Raw genomic sequence first — 7,962 nt, forward strand, 5'->3', positions numbered from 1 at the left:
CTAAGCGAGGATTCTTATTTCTCCCACAATGCATTCCATGACGTCACATGAGGCACTCGCTGACTGTTGGACGACAGACAGCCCCGCGGCCCGCCTACCATTTTGAGGGAGAGTGATACGAGGTGTTTAAGTTAGCTAGCTAGCTAGTGAAGCAGTGACACTGACAGTGACAGATTTATAAGTAAACATAGATAGATAGATCTTCCGAAGCTGGGTGCAGTTTGTCAAGATTAGGCGAGCAGATTTTTCAGCTAAGTTAACGTTAAGTTAGCTTAGCTCTGTCGCCGCCTACTCGAGAATATGCAGCGCGCATTTCAAAGAGGAGGATAACCACTCAGGGGATGCCAAGATGGTCTTACTTCACTTGGATTAAAGAGTGAGAGGAGTGCTAAATTACTTCCAACCGCACTGCCGTCTGTGAACGCAAACCTCTCTGCTTGCCCTGTCCCGAGGTCGAGAGACACCGTCTGCCGCAAGCGAGAAATTGCCACGGTAAGCATCATGCTAACGTTAATGTTTACAAGCTGCATGTTAGCTAGCTCTGTGTGTATTTTGTATAACTACCGTGTTCCCTTTGACATAATAGCCTCCACTACAAGCACGATCACTATGACATTAGAAGAGCATTTTTCGTGATGCACGAATTTGAGCCAAAACAAAATTGCCCAGAAGTAAATGTCCATATTGTCATGAAGGCTTCGTGGCTAGTGTTTGGATCAGTGGTGATGATCATCAAGCGGCTTTCGCAATCGTGTGTTTGCGTTTTGTTATAACGTTAGACTGCTACTGTTCTCTTTTTCATTGACCGTGTCGTCAGGGCTGTAGTGGAGGCTAAATGCAGTTTACCTGCTGAAATTAGGTCAGAAACAGTTTATCCACTTTTCACTTCAGCGTTTAGCTAAGTTACCTCTCAGTAATTCACTACCTCACAGAGTTTATGTTACTAACTTTACCACGTGTATTACCACTAGTATTGTATAACATTTAATAGTAACATTCAAATCATCAAATATGGTCTGCATTTTTTTATTTATTTTTTAAAACATTTAGTAGTGCATATTAGGGTCCAATGGGTAATCTCCCTGGCAATCTCATAACATTCTGTTTACTGTTTATGTTTGCTATAATTCATATGCAGGACAATTTCATGTTTTTCCATTAGTGGCAATAATCTTTATACTGTATTATTATTATGTCTGCAGGTTATGCAACATCATTAATGAAGGCCCTTCGGGAAAGCTACACCAATTCACCTGCGACTCTTCGAGAGGTTAGCGCCAGTTTGTCCCCATCGCCCCATCGCCACATCCTTCAAACAGGTTCCTGAGGAGGCCGTCAGCCTCTACCTAGCCCGGCAGTCACGCTTCAAGAACCTAATTTCACATTATTTTCTTTCCACAGACAAGTCCAATGGTTTAGTTGTATTTATTTATTTTAGTTGTTAGTTATCTTCTTTCCTTCTGTCCCTGTCATCTCATTTAGTGGTGGTTTCCTGCATTCTGCATGTTTTGTTTTTTTCTTTGTGTGCTGTTTCTTTGGTTTTACTTTGCACAAAATCATGACTTTTTTTTTTTTAGGCTATTGATTCCCGTGATCTTGTTTATAAATTCCGATTCAGCCATTAGCCTACCTTCGTGATCACGCAAAGCGGTCTGGAGAGGCGGTCTGTTCAGAATTACAACCAACATAAAATATAAGTGTGCATGTACAAATTTGCAGTAATGTTCGGTAAAAATAAACTTTATTAACTTAAAATGAAACCGGAGAGATAGTTAATGATCCATAACTGTTAACGGGATTAATTTCAGCATGGCTAATGTGCCCCTTCTTCCTACCCTAATCATGGACTAAACCATATCAGAAAACACATACAAATACATGTATTTGATGTACAGTACACATGTATATTTGAATCACACATAACTAACCTTAACCCATAAACATAATATATTAATTGTGTGTGTGTATGTATATATATATATATATATATATATATATATATATATATATATACATACACACACAATTCATTTATTTAAATGGGTTAGGGTTATGTGTGTATATATGCATAGGCCTACATACATACGTGAATATATATTATAAATAATATATACTTCAGGTTACCATAAGTTAGCTAACTTTAATGAAGAGTTGGTCATGTAAGCTATAGCTTGCTGCAATTAATGCATTATCTTCCAATAAGCATTAACTAAAACTGGCTACATAAAATGTACTGACTAGATTCACGAGAGGTCGGCTAATGTGTGTAAAAGTAAAACAATACAGTAATTTCATTAATTTACCAGCTCCACGACACGCGTTAGTTCCTCATTCCAGAGTTCCTATGGCGGTCTATGGGAGTGTCGTAACTCTCTCTCTCTATGGCTCTCTGGACTACACTATTACAGGCTAAAGATTTTTTGTATAGAGTTGTTTACTTGAAACCTGTGTCTTTGTTCAGTAATCTTTGTCCTTGTTCAGAAAATGTTTAGTAACCATTACAAGCAATGCCAATAAACTGTTTTATTCTTATAAAAATTCATGTGTTCTGTGTACTTTATAACATTTTGAGGGCAATTGGGTGATGACAACAGAATAAGCAATTATATTTTTAAATTAATTTTCATCCAAACGAGGCGATTGAAAGCCCTGATAGGTCTGGTCACGACTTTGGAATTGTTGTCTGATGGTTGAAACCACACGAGAGGCTTCTTCTGCTCTTGCTTAAAACACCATAAGCCCAGCATATAGCCTGTCTGTACTGTACTGGTATTGCCTAGGGATAAGTAGGAAAGATTCTTAAGTTTTAAACTCTGTAAGTAGGTTGGAAACGTCTCTGATTCATGTTTATTGTGTATGCAACACATCTCCTGTCACCTATAGCTGTTGTTCATGAACATACTCATGCGTGCTGGTTTGAAGGGGACCATTATCTTGCATGAAGTGCGAGTATGCTATGTGTAGCACAAATGGATTCAGGCATTATGCCTCATATCCAGAATGCTGGATATGTACACGTTACATCTGTATCAGTATATTTAAAGTAGCCTGCCTCCTCTGTATGGATAGAAAATTGTTATATTACAAGACACAAATTCAGATAGGCTTCTCAGAGCCTGTTTTATTACAGGTTTGAATGAATGAAATGTCTCTTCTGTATTAGAAAAATAAATATATAATTAAGAAATAACTAAAATAAATACCTCCAAATGTAACAAAAATAGCTCTCACAAACTTACAAAAACGAACTAACAAAATGTATTTAGTTTTCTTCCTCCTTATCCTGTTTTTCTTCCTCATGCTTGTTTGCCCATCTGATCTTTCCCAGAAGTTTTTTGAAAACCAGGACATTTTCATAATTAAAAAAATAAAATAAAAACAGCCAGGACAGGACGGGAAAACAGAAAATGTCCTGGTAAAACAGGACTGTTGGTCACCCTAACCAAGTCTAAAGACAGTGGCGCGTTGTGTGTACTTTCAGATGCTATTTTATCCGCATGCTTGCAGATACAGAGTGAACAACGTGCATACACATAGTAGATGATTCTCTCATTTACACAGATGCATTTTACTTTTTACAAATGATGCATTATTATAAGGAAAACTATTTAAACACGAGGGAAATCATTGTTGTGTTCATGATGACGATAGGAAAAATAGGCATAAAGCATACACATTTGCCCAAATTGATATGCATAACCGAAGCCAATATGGGTGGGTTTGTCCCATCCCCAATGTCACTTCTATTTCTTTTACAGCCCTGACGAGAACATCGATCTCCTCGGCTTTGAACCATCAGACTTTACTGTGAACCGATTCTGAAGCGCGCCGCTGCCTGCAGCCTGCAGCTGCGTCTGCCTCATGTGACGTCATCGCCGAGTCGCGTGAAAAATAACCGTCACTAAACAAAAACTACAAAAACGGGACTTTAACACCATTTTTGAGATATTTCTAACTTCATATACATATCTTAACTGCTTTATGTACCCATTAATCGACAGTAGTGTTTAACCTGCACCATGGCCTTTAAGATATTAAGATCACTCCTGCATACTAGTCCATAGGCTTCTTCAGGGAATGACACTTGCTGGCCTCCAAAAGTCGTTAAAGACATCGTTAAAATAGTCCAAGTGACTACAGGGGCTCAATCTTAACTTTATCAAACGACGAGAATACTTTTTGTGCGCAAAAAAAAACAAAAAAAATAATGACTCTCTGCTTTGAGTCAGGTTACTAGCGTAAGCTTCTGTTATTGTACGTAGCTTTTTTATAGCTTTACGCAATCACACTACGTTAACTGACTACAGGCCCATGGAGAAGGAAGTGAATAGTTGAAATAAAGTCGTTATTTTTGTTTGTTTTTGCGCACAAAAGTGTTCTCGTCGTTTGATAAAGTTAAAATTGAGCCCCTGTAGTCACTTGGACTATTTTAACGATGTCTTTAATGACTTTTCGATGCCAGCAAGAGTCATTCCCTCAAGAAGCCTATGGACTAGTATGCAGGAGCGATCTTAATATCTGAAATATCTTAATTTGTGTTCCGAAGATGAACGAAGGTCTTACGGGGTTGGAACAACATGAGGGTCAGTAAATACTGACAATTTTCATTTTTGGGTGAACTAACCCTTTAAGTTTGTTTTACGATAGTGTGTGAGATAAAATTGCTGTATGTCAATGGATTCTGTGGGTTTGAGGAGATTTTATAAACGGTCATTTGTGTTTAAACTTACAATGAACAAAAATGTTTATATCTGTAGAGATCCTTTTAATAATGTTGTCCAATCCAAGTTTGTCATTGGTAAAATCACTTTTATAGACGTACGTTGAATGTGCTCAAAAGTAGGCTAGTATTACATTTGCAGTTTGTTTCGTGGCAGCGGTCTAGTCAATACTGGACATTCTCAATTAGTTTCCAATTTTGGTTAGACACTAAAACATTGGAAAACATGGTCCTGGTTGAAAAATACTGAAGCTCATAAAATAATTTTGGGTTGCACATAAATTGACAGGGTCGGTCGGAAACCGGAAACAAACAATTTTTTTTTTTACGCCTTACAGCGACCTCCTTCTGAATGATAGCTTGATACTATTTATTGACTTTTATACAGCTTTTGACACAGAAAGCATAACTTTATATTAAAATCCTTTTTGGGAATATTTGACACTCACGCGAGGGAAGGCCTACTGGCCGAGCCAGGGGCGGAGCTACATGGTGGCCAGGGGGGGCCACGGCCACCATTGGTCAAGGCTCGGCCCCCCTGCCGGCCCCCCCTCCCAACCTCACGGGAAAATAAATGTAATAATAATAAAAAATAAAAACTCCAGTAACGGTCTAAAAAGGAAGCTGAAATGTATGCATTTTTTAATCAAGTCATTGATTTGTCACTTACGCTACAAGCCCCATATTAGCAACATGTTGGGTCACACCCCAATCAACAGTGCGAGACACAACGTGCCTGCATTCTGACAGCGCTTAATGAAGACTAGCAGCTAATCACAAAAAAAGTTTGGTTCCAGTTGGTTGTCAGTTGAGGTCATGGGTCGGTAGGGATTTTTTTTTTTTTTTTTTTTTCCAGTGGCAGCAAGGGTTGGGTAGGAAATTATTCAGGGCTCGACATTAAAGCGATAGTTCACAAAATTAATTTTTTATATGTTTTAGCTTACCTCAAGGGATAGATGTAGGTGTTTTTGTTTCCGCAGTATTTTCAATTTTGATATTTTTTGGTCAAACCTAAAAATATCAAAGTGAACTATCCCCTCAAGCCTTTTCACGTGCTTGTCCTCCAGACAAGTAAGTAAATCTGTCAATCACTTGTCTGAGTAAAAAAGTTGCTTGTCCGGATTTTTAAAATTTATTTATTTTTTATTCTGAAGCAATATTCTCATCAGTGTTCAATCAGCTTTGATATTTAAAAAGGCATATTGTAATATCTGCACCTTTAAGGGCATCCCCTCCACCAATATTATTAAATGCCCTATAGTGTCTTATTATTCTAGATAATTGAATTTATTGATCAAATTTAGGAATTTTAGGAATTTAAAATGAAAGATGAAGCATACTGTTACCCTAGGTAGGGCTGATCAAATTAAATCATTTACACTGAAAAATTAAAATTTCATAAAATAATGTTATGAAATTGATTTAAATGTGCAAATAAGAAATATTGGAAAGAATTATACTAGGCTGCTTATAAACACAACACTAAACTGCCAATAGGTGGCGGCAGGCGGCCGTATAAATGAGTGAGTTATTGATTCATTAATTCAAACGATTCGTTCAAACGGTTGATCAACGGTCGTTCAAACGCAACCTTACCATCCGTAATACAGTAGGCCTGCTACATTTATTATCCACAATCGATCGCAACTTGCAATAAATGTAATAAAATCAGAATCATTCTCTCGGTTTAGTGATTCCCTAGTTATTGTTATTGATGTTCTAATCAGGCTACTTGTCCGTTGGGGCGAGTAAAATTCTCTTTTACTTGTCCTTCAAAAATCCATTTGTCCCGGAAAAGCGGACAAGTTAGACGGGCTCTAGAGATACGAACCGCGGCAGGTTAGAGTGTTTTGGATTGCATAAAATAATGAAAGAAACGAACAAAAACATGGCGAAAGAAGTGCTAAACAGCAGAAGATGGGATTGGGATCATGATTGGAATTTTTAGGATGATTTTTAATAAAACTAGGCGGATGGAGGTATTAGTATGTGGTGTGTGCATGTCTATGAATGCATGTATTTGTATGTGTGCGAATATGAATAAAAATATCCTAAATTACAAAAAAATACTTGTATAATATGTATTATAGTTCAGTTTGACGAACGATATCTGCCTCGTTTGTTAATAGATTGCTGGAGGACAAGATGCATCTTACATCGCGTGCTATAAAAAGACGGAGCTGTACAAAAACGTAAATTAATAGTTCGCCTCAGAGTTTTTTATTTGTGTATTTATTTAATTTTTATTATTTCTTCCCCAAGCTCATAAAATAATTTTGGGTTGCACATAAATTGACAGGGTCGGTCGGAAACCGGAAACAAACAAACATTTTTTTTACGCCTTACAGCGACCTCCTTCTGAATGATAGCTTGATACTATTTATTGACTTTTATACAGCTTTTGACACAGAAAGCATAACTTTATATTAAAATCCTTTTTGGGAATATTTGACACTCACACGAGGGAAGGCCTACTGGCCGAGGCCGAGCACAGATTGATGTAGTTGGATTATGTGAATATAAATCGATATAGTAGATGAATCATTGAACCCCTAACATTTATGCGAAGGACCTGTTGCGTCATGGTTACACACTATACAAACAAGGTTTAAATTATATACACAGACATCCTACGGCGATGACAACAACTTTAGATGCATTTGTTGTTGAATTGGCTGACATCGACTGAAATGACTATTTGCTCAAAAATCATAAAATACACTTACTGTTACTGGAGGTGACGGTGAATCGCAAACAGTATACGACGATCCACAGTTGAGGATTAACTTTAAAGCAAGACCTGCTTTGAATTGACCCTCGTTCACAAAACAGTCAGTCAGAAAATGATTCGCTCAAACAAAAACATATTTTGGAAGTTTAAGGCGTCAATTTCCTTCATAACTAAAATCCATCCACTGTGTTTTCATTGGCTCTCATGTCAGAAGTGAAACCTACGATGTACATTATTACATACCACAACAGAATACTTATTTTCGACAAGTAAGCACAAATCGTCAGAACACCGGCTGTCGTTGAAACAATGGAGGATGGTGTACAGATCACGGAGGGCGGGGTCAATGCAAAAACCACAGTGTCAATCAAACCACGTCGGTGGGGCTTGCTCAATTCTACGCCACATTGCGCCGAATATTAGAACAGCTCGTTCTGAGACAGTGCACATGATTTATTGAGATTGTAAAAAAAACACTGGGTGGATTTGTATCATTATAGGGTGGTTTTGC

Source organism: Pimephales promelas, chromosome 2 (genome assembly GCF_988280905.1).
Source record: "Pimephales promelas chromosome 2, fPimPro1.hap1.1, whole genome shotgun sequence".
Lineage (NCBI taxonomy): Eukaryota > Metazoa > Chordata > Actinopteri > Cypriniformes > Leuciscidae > Pimephales > Pimephales promelas.